Genomic DNA, 18,751 nt, shown 5'->3' on the forward strand with positions numbered 1-18,751 from the left:
AAGTCTAGTACATGTAAGTCCTTAATAAATATTATTTATTATTATTATTATTTATATTACTATTTTTAGATTTCAACTATTTAGGGGGGAAATCAACATTTACGTATCATCTCACTTAAGTTAATCACCTTTTATAAAACGCTCACTAAGAACAGCCGTGTTTTACTGACCTTTTTCTCTTTTTTATATTTTCTTTAAATACAGAAATAAAATGAGGATGCTTAGACAAATGCAGATGAGAGGGAGGAGAGGAACTGGAGAGAGATAAAGACAAGACAAAACTCCTTTAAGGAGTTCTGTTGCAAAGCAGAGGAGAAAAAATTGAGTGTTGATGAAGGGTATTTTTGTTTTACTTTTTTAGGATTAGAGAAATAACAATGTGTGGTGGAAGAAATAATCCTTTTTGAGAGGGAAAAATTAATGATACAACATGGGAAGGTGATGCCCTTAAGAGGAAAAGAGGAATGGAATCTGGTGCTCAAGTGCAGAAGTTGGCCTCAGGAAAGTAGACAATTCATCCACGACGGAAGGGCAGGATGGATCTACAGGTATAGATGTACGTGGGAGGGTAGATGTAGAGTGGGAGCGTATGGAATTTTTCTTCTCGTGGCTTCTTTCTCCTTTCTTAGTAAAATATGAAGCAAGATCCTCAGCTGAGAGTGAGAAAGGGCAGAAGCGTTGGAGGTTTGAGAAGAAATGTGAAACGTGAGATAGTCACCTAAGAGATGGGGAAAATGAATATATTAAGGAAGGGTAGAAGGATTACCAGGCAGCACTGAGGGCCTAACTGAGTTGATGGTGAAGAATTTAAAGTGAAAACAGCATGTTTTCCCATTGTGTTTATTTATGTGAGTGTTTCAGAGGTGGTAAGAAGTTGACATTATCAGGGTTAGTATTTTGTCAGAACAATGAAAGGAGAGAGGAGTAAGAGACTAGATGGAGATGCAAAGAGTGATTCTAAAGAGGAACTGTGTAATGAAGGTGGGAGAACAGGGAAGTGAGACCGTGAGGAGATGAGGGATGAGGAAATGGTGGTAGAATCCTGACAGGTATTAGAGGGAGGGCACGGGAAAGTTGAAAGGTGGGCTCAGAGAGCGGGTTACTTGAAACTGATATGACAGAGAGGTTGTAGTTATTGGTAATGATAAGACATGACCATGGAGGAGATGACTGAGGGGGTGGAAGATGAGATCATTGGAGGAGAAGAGAAGCAGGGATCAAAGACTTGGAGAGGCCAGGATATAGAGCGGGTCATCTGCATAGAATTGAAATTATCCCAAATTAAGACAGGATTATCTTTGGAGAAAGTGACAGTGAGACAGGAGCTAAACTCTTCAATGAATGAGGGTGAGCGACCTGGGGTCTGCAGATGACTGCAAAATGAAGGGTCGGCAGTCGTTTCATGTAATGTAAAGAGATTCAAACTTTGGGAGGGAGATTCAAACTTTTGGGATGAGGGAGGGACAATAGTCTGAAAGCAGCAATAAGGAACATGAAGATGACCCATTTCACCTTCAGGCCCTAGAGTTGAGACTTGACTACCAGTCCATGCTCTTTTTATTACACCACTGACTCAGAGAGAAGTAACACTCATTGTTAAGTCACTGAAGCCTAGGGCAGGAGATTTTTAACATAGTATCAAAGTCTATAAAGGGATATAAACCATTCTTAGAGTGCTTTCGTGTAAGTTGTCCCACTTGTTTCTCCAGAGTTATGATATAGGGAGGGGGAAAGCACAGACTATGGAATCAGACAGACCTGGTTCAAGACCTGGTTTGCTCAGATTAGTCAGCATAACAGTAGATTTGGGGGTCTTCGATGTTTTTTTATTTTTAAAGAGTGATATTATTGAGTGTTTATTCCCTGGCCTTCAAGAGCACCAAATTCCATCTACATTGGTATAACCTGTTTTTTGTTGTTGTTGTTGTTGGTTGTTTTTGTGTGTTTTTTATGTTCTTAAGTAACTTAAGCAAATACTTTTTCAGTTAAACAATTACCCCCACACCCCTGGTAATTATGCTGTTCTGATACTAGTTATAAACTATTAGCCTTCATATGTCAACTTCAGAGAGCCTAGAGTCTTGATAATTTTCTGAACCAAAAAGAAGGTAAACAGTTCTCTCAGTGAGACTCACCATCACTGTCCAACGTACCATCAGAGGAAAGCTGTCTCTTTCCAGTGAAAAAGGCTTAGATCCTGGAAGATGATAGAGTTTACTCAGAATGGGAAATGAGCTTTTAGAAGCCATTGGGAACACTAATTGCAATGGATTAATCATTTATCTTTAATACTTTTCAATAAATATTCATTGAGGGAAATCTTATAAAAATACTATAAACTCTTGCTTCTGGATAACCCTGCCTACAGCATGTTTAATAAATGGGTTCAGCTTTAATAACTTCAGGAAAAGAAAGCTTATTTAGTCAACCACTACCTCTTGACTCTAGGATGCAGAGATGTAGGGATCTTGCCCTCAAGGTCGGCTGTGGGATACAGACAAGAAAACAAAAATATATAACGTAGAGAGTGATGTATAGCCTAACAGATGCTTACGATGTAATAGGGTCCAGGCACAGAAGTGGGACCCGCCTTTGTGAGAATGAGGTTGCTGGCAGGGATCAGGTGCCTTTGGAGAATGTCATACCTGTGTTGTAAAGGGAAGGCTGTGAAAAACCTAACCTGACACAGCTTGCATTTTTCAACTATTTTACTTAATACAAACATCTTTGTATAACTTCTATTCATTTATTTATTCCACATCTGCTGGCAACCTGCTCCATGCCAGGCACTGGTCTGGGTCCTGAGAATGCAGCAGTGAACTGGGCAGATCTTTGCTCATAGTCTAGTGAGACTGAGGCTAAGTGTAAGTGTGAAGAACGTTGTGATAGAGAAGGTGGGTCTGTAGCAGAGGGGATATGCCCTCCAGGGAAGAAACGTGAGCACACAGCTGAGCACTTGGGTGTTTGCCTGGGTGGTGTGAGTTCTGTCTTCTCTTTGAAAGTAGAGTCCTTCTCACAGTTGTTCTGAATCCTCTACAGAGCCCAGCCCAGGGCCAGAGGATGTAGTTAGCAGCTCAGAACCCACTGCGTGACTGATTGGGTCTTTTTTTTATGCTTATAAAGCCACTTCTTGATCTTCACCATTCTGAAAATAATCTGTAATTCTGTAGCAGTGCCAGAGAGAGCTCTGATTAAATTCTACCAAGTGTTTCACTGTGTGTTTATTCAAGTCTTGTCTGGTTAAGAAGGACATGAGACTGTAGGTCCTGAGATCACTTAATTTTCACACTGAGAAAAGTTCTGTGCTTGAAATTCTAACTCTAGGCAGCAATCTTACAAATGTTCATCATCAGTCATGACAAGACAGTTATTTGCAGTGTTATTTTTACGGAAGGTGGATAAGAGGCGCCATCACCAGATGTCAAGGATGGTATATTACAGAAGCTCTTCAACTTCCCAACTCCCACCTTACAAAATCAGACAGATATAACCAAAGCCCAAGCCAGAGCAAAAGCCAGTTAACTCTGCCCATCAGCAGATGGCATTAGTAGTAGCTAATGTACTACGAGCCTTTCAGGGCCTATTACAGTTGTACACTTCAAAAATGGTTGTGAAATTCACTGAAAACAAAGTCAGCTTCCCAAAGCCCCAAAACAAAGATACAGCATCGGAGCTGGAAGGGATTTAGAGGTCATCTAGAGTCGGCTTTGCCAACCAGTCAATTTTAAAGCTTTATCTGATATCCTTAACCAAGATGAACTTCTTATCCTCTGTCAATGTCTCTGATTTTCCTGGAAACCCCATCAAGGAAGGTAGTTGTGTTGACAGCCCCACCTCCACATTACAGTCTTCTTCCTCCCTACATTCATGCAATGCTTCAGTGTCAGCACCCAGCCCTGTAGGAACCTCCCAGTTGCAGAGAAACTAAAAAGTGGCAGAACTTTTAGTTTGAAGAAACATTCTGGGGTGATGATAATATTCTATATATTGAAAATAGTGTAGGTTATACGGACATATGCATTTGTCAAAACTCTGGAATGGTACATTACTGATTTGTGAATTCCATTGTATGTAGATTTTATCCCAAAAAACAATTTAAAAACCCTCTAATAAATTACACACATCCTAAAGTGTTTAGAGTTGAAGTATGTTAATGTCTGTCAATGTATCAAAAATATCAGATAGATTGATGGATAGTCAGGGAGATAGATAAATGGATCACTTATGTGACAAGGCAAATACAGTAAAATGTTAATTGTAGAATCAAGGTAGTTATATAGATGTTCGTTGCATAATTTAATTTTTCTGAAAAATTTTCACAGTACAGATAATTTATAATTATTTAATAATATATAATGCATACTAGTAAAATAAAAAATTAAAACTAATAAAATATTTAAAAATTTTTATAATAAAATGTTGAGGCAGAAAAAAGTGGCAGAATAGTCTTTCCTAGGCCAATCCAGTCTAGGAAACTAATGCTCAGAGAGTGTGTCTGATCCCATTATTCCATTAAGATCCCTAAGGATTCCCTGTAAAATAAAATCTGAGCTCTTTGGCTTGGCAAACAACACACTTCATAATCTGTCCTCTGACCCCCTCTGACCACTTCTTCAATCCTCCAAGCATAAATGCAGAGCTGTAATGACACATGTGGGCAACTGAGCCAGCTAATAATTTGGTGCCCCTTCAATATATTTTTAAAGTGGTTTTTACTTATCAACACAATATATGTATGTATAAAAGGTCAAGTAGTGCCAAGAGGCTTATAGCAAAAAACAGCAATATTTTCACACAGCTCTGCCCCACCCCCACCATCCTATTATCCAGAGACAATCATTTCCAGCTTTTATAGTTGTTTCTATTTGCCTCTAAGATTCTGGGTGTGTGATTCTCTCTACTCATCAAGTTAAATATTTTCTGTTGATTTCCTTTCATTGTAGGTGAAGCAATTAAGCGTTCTTCCGCTGCCCCTTCCCTCATCCTCCCAACATAGTTGTATCATATTTTTTGGTTAAACCCATATTCAGTGTTAATTAATATGTCTGTAAGTACTGTTTGCTGGTGAGTCAAGAAATGTATGGTAATTGCATTTGCTTTCTTATATATCTTTTAGTTTCTCTTGAAGTTGATGCCTCTGTTTTTTAAGTTGATTTCACTGAACCAATTTTCATTGTTCCCACACTCACCAAGAGTTCTATAAAATGCTTCTCACTAAAAATTTTCACATGACCAAACCTGTTAGATAATCTAGTAGTTCTGTTTTGTTCCCCCCTGTGGCATCCTTCCTGGAGCCCTTCATCCCACTTAATGTACAAGATCACTTTCAGGTCTATCACATCCCTAGCCTGTCGGAGTTCTTCTGGTACTTCATTTGCCATCATCCTAGCGGTGCCCTTTGCCTCACTCCTGTGTTGGATCCATTGTTTTCTGGATCCACTGTGCTGTTTCTTGGTTTATTTCTTCATTTGTAGAACATATCTGATAATTTCTTGAGAAAATATGTGAAAGAAACCTCTTTTTGAGATTTGGCATGTATGAAAATGTGTATATCCTATTCTCACACATAATCAATGGTTTGTTTGGGTGGGTGGGTGTAGAATTCTAGGTGGAAAATAACTTTTACTCAGACTTTTAATGGCATTATTCCATTTATTTCTAGCTGTCAGTATTGTTGCTGAGACGTCTGGTGTTATTCTTGTCCCCCACCAAAAAATCTTTGGAATGATTTTCTTCTCTTTCTGAAAGAATTTTTACCCCCCCTCTGAGTTGTTGTTGTTACTATTCTGGTTTCTAACTTCCATATCGAATGTTTTCCTCAGACCTCCAGTGATCTTTGTCTATCCATTTATAACTGAAAATGAGGTTCTTAAAAGTGATTTGGAAGCTGTTCATATGAGCGAGGGCTTATCTCCTGGTGACCTTTCATATGAGCAGGTGACTAGCCAACTTTTTCATTTGATATCCCTCGATTTCAGTATAGGTAGATCTCGTCTCTGACGGTGTTCAGTTTCTCCTGCAGGAGGAGGGAGAGGGAAGGGAGCTATGAGAACCTGGCACCGAGGCCCTCATTTCCCCCTTTTCAGAGTATAGCGCCTCACCACTAGCGCTCCTCTGTACCTGATTCCCTGAGACTTTCTAGCTCAGCTTCTCCAGAAAACTTACTCTCATCTTTGAGGGTGGAGAAAAAATAGCCCCCCTGTAGAGAGGGTGGGACCCTACAGGTCTCTCTGTTCCTTACACACTCTGAACCAGTCCCCTTTCGACTCCCTTGCCTCCCTTCCAGGCACTTGGTGCTACCAGTTCTGGAGCCTTTCTGCAGTTGGGTGGAGAGAATCAGCTCCTTCTGACTCACAACTCCCTGAGCAGGAACTTTAGTTTGAACATCTTCCTCTGGTTTAGAGGCAGAACTGTCTCCTAGTTTCACTAAAGATAAACTCTATGTTTCTTATTCTTGTTCTTGTTGTTTTAGGGCAATTTTTGAGAAAAAGGGGGGTGGTGCAGAACCACCTTTATTCTGTTATCTTAAAACTGGAAGCTTTCCAAATCGATACTGTATCAAGAAAAAAAACCTTATTTTTCCTCCTGTGTTTCTCCTTTACTCGCATACAACTACCACACCCATAATATTTCTGATGCCAGATGTGTGTGGGTTCTTTTCCCCCACGACAAGCAATTTTGTGACACCAGCTGTCGTACAATTTAACTCAATTCTGATACTACCTACCCGGGGATACTGTCATATCCCACAGGTTAAACACTCAGTCCTATGACACTGCCCCCCATCTCAGATGACAATCACAAGTAGGAGGTCTCCAGGTTACCCACAACTTCCACTCGACTTGGCTATAAATTGGAGGTTCCCAAGATCCTTTCCCCCCTTGGATTTTATTATTTGCTAGAGCAGTTCACAGGACTTAGGGAAACACTTATGTTTACCATCCTATTAAAAGATATCATAAAAGATACACATGAACAGCCAGATGAAGAGATATGTAGGGTGAGATCTGGGAAGGTTCTGAGAGCAGAAGCTTCTGTCCCTGTGGAGTTCAGGTATGTCTCATGCTCCAGTATATGGATGTGTTTACTGGCCTGAAAGCTCTCAGAACCCTGTACTTTTGAGATTTTTATAGAGGCTTTATCACACAGGAATAATCAATCATTAACTCCATTTCCACGCCCTCTCTAGAGAAGGGAAGGTTGGGCTGAAAATTCCAAGCTTTAATCATGGCTTGGTCTTTCTGGTGACCAGCCCGCATCTAGGAGCCCACCAAGAGTTACTGCTATCACCCAGGAAATTCTAAGGGATTTAGGAGCTCTGTGTCAGGAACTGGGGTCATGGACCAAATCTTAGAACAAAGGATGCTCCTAGTGCTCTTATCACTTAGGAAATTACAGAGGTTTTACGAGCTCTGTGCCAGGAACTGCAGGCAGAGACCAATATATATTTTTCTGTTATCTAACAGATATTCTTTATTATTTGTTTAAGAAGTTTTTAGGGGAGAGGCTGGAGGCTGCATGGGGAAAAAGGAACAACAGTAGTAGAGAAGCTGAGCTCTGCCTCTGTTAGTCTTAGAATTTGAACTAGTTTAGGTCAAAGGGGAATGCACTTGCTTCTATAACCAAACCACTGAAAGGTCAGGATGGTTAGATCTTCCCAGAACTAGGCACTTGATCCTCTCAGGACTCTCTCTAGAGATGGATACATTCTCCAGGTGGTAGGGAATGACCTGTGCTCACACCTTGACGTTAGTGTGCTCACACCATCAGAAAGGAAAGAACTGCTATTGGAAGACAAAAACGAGAGAAATTCTTTGACTGTCCCGGCTTGCATCACAGACTTGCCCTACAGTGGCCTGGAAAGCTCTGTTTGTGCCACAAGTCCCTAAACAAAAGTAACACCATTGTTACGTGGGGGCGTCACTGGTGTCCTGCACATTCCCCGACTGTTGACCTACAGCTCACCACTGCTCCTAAATGGACTTCTCCTTTGATGAAGTAGCTAAAGAAAAACAAAAACCAAAAAAACGAAAAAATGAAAAACATAAGGTTCATTTGTTTCTACTTTACTTCCCAGACATCTATGAGCATCTACTATATGCCACTGGATACTGGCAATAAAAAGATAAATAAGATCCAATTGCTGACCTCAAGGAGATCACAGTCTAATTGTCAAGAGAGCCATGTAAACAAACAATTGCAGGAGAGTATTGTGAGTATAGCAATCCAGATGCTTAGAAGACGTGGAGGGAAAGGAGGCTGTAATTTCCTCTGCAGTAGCAGTATTTGGAAGTGGTGATACAAGCTGGCTTTTGAAAAACATAAATATGAGATCACCGGCCAAATAGGAAGAGGGAAGACATTCCAAGCAGAGGGAAAAAAAAATCTGCTACAGCTCACTTACTCATTGGTTCCAAAATATTTATCGATTACTGCTAGATACCTTGTACTAGGCTGGCACTCAGGATACAGTTCTGAACAAAACAGACATAGTCCCTGTTCTTGATGTCAGATAATCAAATTATCAAACAAATAAATATCTAATTACCAACTGTGTTAATTGCCACAGAAGGAAAGTATACGGTGTTATGAGAACCCAGTAGGGTTGATAAGAGTGAGACAGGGCAGTGGGGGGAGGGTCACCACATGAAGTATCCCGGGAACCATAACCACTTCCATATGGCTGAATAAGAACAGATGGCCCAGCGGTCTTGGACAGGGCAGCAAGTCCACTGCTCCCAATTTACCCTTCAAAACCCAAAGACAGAGAATTACGGATTCTAGAGTTTTTTTTTCCTTCTTTCAGAAAATTTAACGTATCTGAGAATTTCAAATGTCCTTTTGAAAATTATGGCTACTTGAGTCAGACCTCATCTGCCATTTTGCCGCCCGCTGTCTCCATCAACATGTTCGAGTCCGGCTGGAGTTCCTCAAAATTCTTCAGTGGGTTTTCTTTTGTTGTTGTTTTTAAAAAACTTCTCTAAACAATTGTGTCATCAGCTGCCATCTCAAATCAGCTTTTTTCAAATGAAAGATTAAATTTTTATTTAAGTATACATATCATATAAAAGTTTTGTCTCATATTAAATAATTGTAAAGATATTAATACATTATTACTTATATATAATGCTTTCAATGTAGCTTATCCATTATCATGTATCCTTTTGGTCCTTGAACCTACCTTTGTTTCCTCTCCTAAGGCTGGATGCAGAATATAACTGCCCCCATGGGAGGAGGCTGAAATCCAGGGAACTAGAGAGCAGTCTCAGCTATGACTGATAAAGCCAAGAGGCACTCAGCACTATGCCTGTGCTATTCAAACATAAAGGAGAAAATAAGCTATATGAATGACCTTCAAGAGGTTTTTCACATCAGATAAAATGTATTTGCTAACACGAAACATTTAACTACTAACAAGCTACACCTAAGTTACTTAACTGCTTCTCAGTCCTTTGAAGTAACCTCAACACTCAGCTTCCAATGTTCGTTCTTTGTTGCACTTCTTGCTGAATGCATTAAGCACATCAAGAGTTGGAACCATTTTAAAAAGTTGACTTTGGATGCACTCTCTCTTCTACTATAAAAAATGATGAGTATTTTTCATTCCTATTTAGCAAACCAAGGCTGCCAAGTTTTGTCCTTGCGTGTGATGTTATCAAGTTGTGGTGAGTCACTGGTCTATCCCAGAAAACACTGGCTTCCTGGTTCCGCCAGGTTGGATTCTTCTGATGCTCACTAGTATCTGAAGCATCCAGACTCACATTTACAGAGAACAGGCCATTCAATGCTTCACCTAGAGGTGATGTCCAGGAGCACCCCAGCCAGTCCCTGGCACCCAGGGCCCTCAGCAAAACGGGAAAGTAGGGATGGTGTGTCTTTGGTGCCTTCCCAAAGCCCCCATCTTTGCCTCTCCCTGTGTCTCTTCTCCTCAATGTCAGTTTTTATGTTCTTAGTTCTAGTAAAGAACTCCTGAGGTGGCACGAGGGAGGCATGGAGAGAGATGAAGACAACTGTCTTGGAGTGACTCTGACAGTAAATGATTCCTTGGATCTGGGCCTACTGCAATGCCTATGTCTCCACACCCAAACTGTACAGACACATCTTGAAAGAGAGGCCCTTGAAAGGAGGAAAGAGTCTGTGGGAACAAGATAAGGGAGGGAAGAGGTGCAGGAAGGAGGAGTTCTGATGAGAGCTACACCCTCAGAAGCAGAAAAGGAGCTGTCTACACTTCTGGGTACCAGATAAGGATAAAGCTGCACACCATGTAAGGTTTTTGGAGACTTTATAACTTCCTCATGTTGTTATTTTTTTTTAAAATCCCCTTCTATTTCGCCATGGTTCCTCCAACAAAGTCCTTAAAACTGAGAAGGCCTGCATACTTACTTTCATGAACAGAAAGACAGGGATATATCCCATTCCACATCTACTCTTGGAGGAAAATAAGAACCAAGAAATAGAGTGGGTGCTAACAGTTCAGAAAAGAAAAGAAAGCAAGCTGAATTATTTCTCAGCCCTATGGAAAGGAGAAAAAAGGTTCAAGGGAGCAGGTCACTAGAGTCTGACTGGGAAGAGAAATTGCAAGTTCCCCAACAAGCCCTAGGGCAGTATAACCCTCCTTCCTCCAGTGTGCCATGTTTTCAAATGGCCTTTCCTTCCTTACCCTTAATTCAAACTCCCATTTGGGCAAAATAGAAAGAGGGAGTGCTTGGATCACCATGGCAAAATTAAGAAAGGCTGTATAGAAGAGGAAGACACATATGAGCTTCTTAATTTGGCATCATCTCTAACAATTCTTTTATGATTGCACCCTTCTGAGTCAGCATCCATGGGATCTCTACGAAAAACATCATTTTAAAAAAGGAATAGCTACTTTCTATTTAATTTCTGGAAGGAAAATGTAGGGCAGAGCCAGTCTCAAGAGAAATATTCAGTGGGAGAATTTCTGAGTGTCTCCTAACTGCACTTCAGACCCCATGATTTCCTTGCATTTATTCCTGAATATGGTTATATTAGACAGACACAAATGGCAAACATTTCACGTTAATGACTGCAATCTGTGCTCCTTTTACCTTGCCAAGACAAGTGTCTGTATTTTTTTCTTCTTTCCATTCTTTTAATTATACAGCATTAATGAAAAGCATCTTTGCAATACGTTTTCCTGGATTTTTTTTATGTCACTTTCACACATGTCAGGAAACGAAGACCCACAATCAGCCTGTCAGAAGCAGGAAATCTCTTTCTTCAATCCTCTCATTCCATCTCCAGCCCTGAGTCTTCTTCTAATCTAACTGTACATTTACCATCCAGTCTTCTAGGATGACCTGCCATATACATCCTCAAGGGGATCTTGAATAACACTCTGGCTGCATCCCATTTCCTGCCTTAGCTTCCCCTCCCCAGTTCCTTGGGTTTGAGCTGCTGACTGGAAGGAGCTATGAGAGTATGGCTTGCCCTTTAAGAGTAGGGCCCTATACAGTTCCAGTCGTGAGAGTGGCCTCTGCAGTCTGACCACCTGCATTAGAATCCTTGCCTCCTCCACTAACAGTGGTACAACCTTGAGCAAATGTCTACATTCCCAAAGCCTATAAAATGGTAATCGCAAACCCTTGAGATGGCCAGGCTTACAGTGGTACAGATATGACTTCTGCTAAAATAACAACTACATAATAAATCCCCAATTGGATACCTCTCTTACACAATAAAGACAACGGACAGCCCTAATCTTAAATGGGCACTTCAACTGAGTGGGCAGAGACCACTTTTAGCCAGCCTAGCATTTACACAGCACCTAATTGCCAAGGCCAGATACTGTCAGCCAACCAAAGATACACCAAGACTTAATTTTCTTAATATGGAAGAGAGCTGGTTTGTGGTTTTCAGCTTTAAAAGACACAGTGGCCAACCACAAGGTGGCCCCCCCCAAGGATCCACACCTCCAGGTATCATGCCCTTGTGTAGTTCTCTCCTACACTGTGCCAGAGTTGGTCTACGTGATGGACAGAATATGGCAGAAATAATGGAATGTCACTTCCAAAATTAAGTTATAAAAGACATTGTGGCTTCTGTCTTGCTCTCTCTCAGACCACTCTTTCTGGAGGATGGCAACTGCCATGGCTTGAGGCAACCTTGTGAAGAGACTGATGAGTCAAGGACCTGTGGCCTCCTTGCCAAGAGCCCTGTATGTCAGCCATCTTGGAAGCAAATCCTCCAGTCGCAGTCAAGCCTTCAGATGACCGCAGCCCTGGCCGACATGTTGAGCGCAACCTCAGGAGAGACCCTGAGCCAGAACCATCCAGCTAAGCTGCACCCAGATTGCTGACCCTCAGAAACTAAGAAATGATAAATGTTATTTTAAGCTGCTAAGTTTGAGGTAATTTTTAGGGGTACATAGCAATACATAACTAATACAAAAAGCTTCCTCTCTGTTGAACCTCAGCCCCCAGAGCCAAAACTCTGTGTTGTATTCCCCACCAGCAGTAACAGAAATGTCCTCTCAAAGCTTACTCTGTGGTAATAACAGCACCTATTTCATCAGGTTGCGAGGATTGAGCAGGATAATACATGTAAAGTTCTTAGTGTGAGCCTAGCACATAGTAAGCACTCAACCAACGCTAGTTACCACTATTATACAGAAACATAGGCCTGTGAGTAGTTGTTCTGGTGTTTGGTACCTGGCATAGCATAATGAATAAGACTTAGAGCGAAGGGTGCAGGGAAGGAAATTCTAAGGCATCCTTTCCCACTCCTAGCAGCTCTTAGGGATCAGGCCTCTAGCTGCTGCAGCCAGGGCTCCCTTCCATGGGAGCAGGAGGAGTCAGTGAAATGACATTTTCTTTGTTGGCCACTAAAATAACTAAAGCAGTGTGTACAAAGGTAGACAACGTTTACTAAGTGGAAAAGGGGAAAGAAAACAGGAGATTAGGGTGGAGGAAGTCATCTTTAATTGCTTCTTAACTCTGCCCTGGTACAGCCTTGTATTTTTTCAGCTTCCACTAGGCCAAGCAGAAGTTGTGCTCAGAAGTACTCATTATTGTGTACAACCATGCACTCTGCAGCTTAGAACAAAGGACAGGTCTATTGTCTAGTATCTGCTCATGGCGCAGGTCATCTCTGGTATGACTTAGTCAGATGGGGTAGGCTCTGGGAGTTGCAAGTCAGGAGATTTATCACTGGGTCATTTGTTCTCAGGGAGACACACCAGAAAGGAAAGACAGTTTTTGGAATATCAATAACAAACTGAAAAATGTAAATCAATATGCCAAGCTAAAATGATTCGGCAGAAAAGAAACTGAAGAATAACTGTGAGCCAAAAGTGCTCAGAGACAGACTAAAGTAAAACCGGTCAGTTGGAGCAATCTTGAAACAAATTCAGTGAATGCAGCTCAGACAATGAATCATTATTCTACGTACACTAGAGTATAAGCTTCATAATTTTTATCTGTTTTGATCACTATTGTGTTCCCAGTGCCTAGATCTACACCTAACACATAGTAGGAGCGTGATACATATTTATTAAACAAATGAATGAATAAGTGACTCAACATAGCTCAAGAAGTAGGGGTAAATATAAAGAGGTCTCAAGTATATGCACAGATTTATTTCTTAAGTTATACACTTTGATTCACACTGTTTTTTAGGAACAATCTCCTATACAGCTCAGTAGTCAGTGAGCATTAGGTATCCCATCTGGATACTGGGTCACGTTTCAAATTCTTCCTGTCCCCAAACTTTGAGCTCCAGTCACATGTTAGACAAATTAGAATATTCTAGCTTTGGGCTATGGAAATAGGCAAGTTTGCTGTTTCAAATATGTTATATGAGAACATTATAGCCTGAATTCACAGGTCAGGAGCAACATATTAATGTATAATTAATTGTCCTATACCTACTTTGAGGGTTGTAAACTAAAACATATCTGAGGGTTGTAAACTAACATATCTTTAAGGGGTAGAAATACTCAACTGGCTGTCTAATATATAGACATCCCCCCACACACACACGCCCATGATCTACTCTTAGAGAAACTTCTGTGATAAGACCAACTGTTTAACTCAGCCTAAAGCTCTACAGGGTCACTGTGTTACTGTTCCATTTGTATGAACAAAGAGGAGACCTAAGTGATTTCAATATTTTCTTTGTCATTTCTGGTATGGAAAAAGAGACATGAACTGTACTTGTTTAACTAAAATCCCTTAATCTTTTAGGACTTTGCATTGTTTCAAAAGTCTCCTGTGAGGTAAACAAATCTCTGTACACAAGGAAATAGCACAGTATAAAGTTCAGTTCAGAGTACGTTTAGGAAAGACTCTCCACAGTTAACCACAAGTTTCACCGATTATCTGTCCACAGCCAACTTGGTCCGAGCTTCCTCAGAGCTCAACCGAGGAACAGTACAGGCATCTGGAGCCATTCTGTACTGAGTGACAGCCATCTGCTTCCCACATGCCCTTTCTACTTGGACAGAAAAAACAATCACCCTACAGGAAAATGCATTGATTCATATTTCTTCAAAGACACTCACCCCATCTTGAAGCAGTAACACCTCTGACAGAAATTCTTTGGGTATCAAAAAATGAATCACCTAGAGCAAACCTTGGATGTATCTAGAATGTTTGTGCATTTCCACAAGAAAAATACTCCTGATTCCTTTTTTTTTTTTTTTTTGGAAACTTATCTTCCCATCTGTCTGTAATCAGATTACTCAGATGATGAACAAAGAGTGGGTGAACAATTCTTTACACAAGCCTAGGCTTAAAGCACTAAATTTTGACCATAGTGATACTGGTTTAAAATGATGGATGATTTGTTATAATCCTATTATTTATATTCTTAACATCTTTCCTTATCTTCATAGATAATCCACTCAAAGTATTAGGGATCTGGGAGTGGTGGATAAAAGAAGTGAATTGAATTCATTCATTCAACAGGTATTACTGTGCTTACTATACGTTGGTCTGGTAGCAGCGCCGGGATGCAGAGGTGATTTTATATCTATTAAGAGCAGACTCTGTGACTTCTTCACTTTTTTCCTTATTTAGAAGGTAACTGTATCCATGTAGCTATCTATTAATTGATTTTTAATATTATCTGAAGCATTGCACTGATTTGCCTATAATTATTTATTAAGGGCAGAGTTTTACCATTTTTATGTTATGTGCACTATTAAGCTTAGGCAGTTCACTCGGGGCAATTGTATTTAGTTCTCCTTTCTGTCAAAGATTATTTTGTCAAAACGAATAAAACCCAGAAAACATCTGCTTTGAGAATCAATGTTACTGTTGTCACAGTAGGATAAAATTTGCCACTTCAACACTGTGATGAAATAAATAACAATGGTTAAGAAGTAGCCAAATTCCAAAGCTTGTGGAAGGAAAACTGGGCATGGCTTAGATGAAAAGAGCAGGTGGTGAGAAAGCTCCAACATCAAAAAGAGAATCACAAAGGCAAAGGTTTATAGCTTTGGCATTGCTCTGCCTTTGAGAAATCTCTCCAGAGGGCAAAGGGCACGAGGATGACTACTGCTTTAAAAACAAAAGTCTCTCTGGAAAGGAAGGAAGGGAGACAAACCTTATTATATACACATACATGTACATACATATATATACATATGTGTACACATATATACCTATATGCATACATATATATACACACACACACACACACTGTGTGTTATATAAAATGGTATATGTCTGAGGGAAAGGAATGGGGAAAAGTACAGGAGTCAAAGGGAAACTATGAATCCCCTCCCACCCCAGGATTTGGAAAGGTTCTACTTGGCTTGTTGAAGTAAGCAGGTCACCGAAGGGAAGAGCAATCAGAAAGAATTCATACCTGCTAAACCTGTTTTGTTTTTTCTTTTCTTTTAGTGGGCCAACCACTACGCAGCAGAATGAGCAGAGCCGGGGATTATTTTTGGACAAAGGGTGGTTAAGCCCCTGCTACTCCTAGAAAGTTAGTCATTTCAGAGTCCATAATTTGGAAAATAAAATAAAAGGTACCCTGGGCTTTTTCCTTATTCCAATCATTAAAATGGAAGTTTCAAGAGAACACAAACATAGCTATAACCCCAGCATAAAGTACAGCACATACTTAGTCCTCAATAAATATTGTTGATTTAAGAAATGGATGAATTAAAGGGTCAAGCAATGAGATCAAAGCATATTGAGCGTTTTCTATATGCAACGGCGAATAAAGGAAAATATAAAGCATAATTGCTGCCTTCAGGAAGCTTTGTAACCAGATAGGGCACAAAGTTAACAACTCTAAAGTAGTTGAAGAACGATATGCAGTAATGGCAAAAATGATTGATAGCTAGGTCTGGTGTGGTTCAGCCTATAATGCGCTTAAGCAGAAAGATGATGCTGAGCTGGGACTTAGAATTGATAGGATTTAAATCACTGCCTGCTTACTAATCCCACTCCTCAAAGTGGCACCTGGGGAGTTCTAGGGCACATCCTCAGAATCTCTTGCGCTGGTTCTGTTAATCTAAAAATTTAAGAATGTGTTAAACCCATCTGTCAGATCTACCCTGCAAGTCCAGCACTGTTTTCATTAGGAGTGGAAGAAGGAAGACAAAGAACGATTTTGCAGAATAGGTATGGTGACCATATATTTGGAACTTCAAATCCATATTTGAAATTGAGGCTGTAGAAAAATCTGTACCCAGTAAATACTTGCAAACTGTCTGACACGGATCCCACAGCCCTCTTCTCACTCCTTGCAGGGAATGTGTTATCGCTCTGCACGGTGGACTCCAGTTCTTAGCGTGGATGACTGCTTCAGGGAAGGTAGCTTTCAGGGAGATCTCTGCTGATAACTTAAAGACTGATCTGAGTTGCAAACTGATCGCCAGGTAGCTCTTTGCTCTTTAAAGTCAAAAGATCAATGGATTGAATGGAAAAGACATTTTGTTTGTTTACTCTGAATGGAGTGAAACTATAAACTTGAACAGTGAGGGATTCTCTAGCTTCTCTGAGAATTTTTGTGATACCACCATACAAATGCTGGCATGCCTATACCTATGCCCTCCCAGATTTGCTTAATATAATTTTTTGCAGGAATAGGCTTAGATGGCAAAACATTTTTCTTTTGGACCTTACTGGCCTCTCAATTGCTTTCTTCCTACCCTGTCCTTAAGTCAGGTTGAAGCAGCAATGAGTGTTTGTCTGTTATTCCAAGAACAAGTTTTGCTGAATTTAATGGAAAAGTGGAGTCTCACTAGGACATTTAGAAGACACTGACAAGTGTCCTGAAATGAAAGCAGTATACAGCACTAGTCTCTTCTAAAGCTCTTTATGTTTTGTACTGCTTGTACAAAACAGAAACTAAAACTAAAAGACAAACCTTTTTATTGAAAGCCAAAACAGGCACAGAAAAGCACACACAAAAAAGGTATCGCTTAATGAGTTATTAAGGCAAACACCTTTGTAACCACCACCCAGGCCAAGAAATAAAACTCTGCCAATCCCAATCCCCACCGAGAAGCCCCTCCATACACCCATTCTGATGATAACTTCCTCACTCTCCAAAAGTAACCACTATTCTGAGTATTACATCAATCTTGGTTTTCTTTACAGTATTATCACCCAAGTGCAATAAAACATCCAATTGTGCATCCCTAGTGTACTATTTAGTCTTATTGGTTAAGAAACATTTTTCTTTTAAGACTTTTTTAGTCTGTAAGTTCCTCTTCCAATTCTTTTCTTTACAACCTATTTGTTGAAGAACCCAGACTATTTACCCTGTATGTTCTCCTACACTCTGAATGTTGCTGACTATATACTCACGTGCAGTTCAACAAGTTTCTCTGTCCTCTTTTATTTTCTGCATATTGGCAGCTGGATCCAGAGGCATGAACAGATTCAAGTTTGAACGCTTTGGGAAAACTAGGTGTTATGATCTGAATGTTTGTGTCCCCCCCACCCCCCAATTCATAAGTTGAAATCCTAACTCCCAAAGGTGATGGTATCAATAGGTAGGACCTCTGGGAGAGATCAGCTCCCGAGGGTGGAGGACTCACAAGTGGCATTAGCGCCCTTATGAAAGAGCCCCCAGAGAGCTCCTTTGCCCCTCCCACCTTGTGAGGACACAGGGAGAAGAGGACCATCTATGACCTGGAAAGGGCGCTCTCACCAGAACCCAGCCACGCTGGCACCCTGATCTCAGACTTCTTTCTAGCCTCCAGAACTGCAAGCAATGCATTTCTGCTGTTTATAAGTCACCCAGTCTGCAGCATTTTGTTATAGAAACCCAAATGGACTAAGATTCTAGGTGATGACGTTTTCTTTCACCGGGAGGCACATGTCTGGTTGTCTCTCTTTTTGTGATGTCAGCAGTTTGGTGATGTTCAGTGTCTATATCCTTAATTTGTTGATGATTGAAAAATGGTGATACTTTAATTCTATCATTATTTTTTATCTATCATCATTTATTTATTAGTTGGAATACCTTTTTAAAAAGATGCTTCCCTTTATTTACCATCTAGTGACATAATGGCACTGTTTATATAAGAATGGTATGATAAATAGTTGATTTTTTTGCATTGTCATTTTTCAAGACAATGGATTAGTTAACTATCATCCGCCAAAAGGGTGATATATACGAGTATATATATGTATAATCAACTTCGAAGCTCAACTTGTAAGTGTCCTATCTTGACCAGTGGGAACCTCCTTAGGTTGGCTCCTAGGTCTTCAGATATGACCCTGGTGAGTCTTGAGAACTTCTTCACTATCTAGTATAACAAGGTATG

At 40.4% G+C, this 18,751-nt stretch overlaps 1 long non-coding RNA gene across 1 annotated transcript in view; it reads right to left on the reverse strand.

The window, feature by feature from the left end:
• Positions 1-18,751, reverse strand: part of LOC109456352 (uncharacterized) — a 282,160-nt gene that overhangs the window by 238,740 nt on the left and 24,669 nt on the right. The window lies entirely within an intron of this gene.

Source organism: Rhinolophus sinicus, linkage group LG05 (genome assembly GCF_036562045.2).
Source record: "Rhinolophus sinicus isolate RSC01 linkage group LG05, ASM3656204v1, whole genome shotgun sequence".
In the NCBI taxonomy this organism is placed as follows: domain Eukaryota; kingdom Metazoa; phylum Chordata; class Mammalia; order Chiroptera; family Rhinolophidae; genus Rhinolophus; species Rhinolophus sinicus.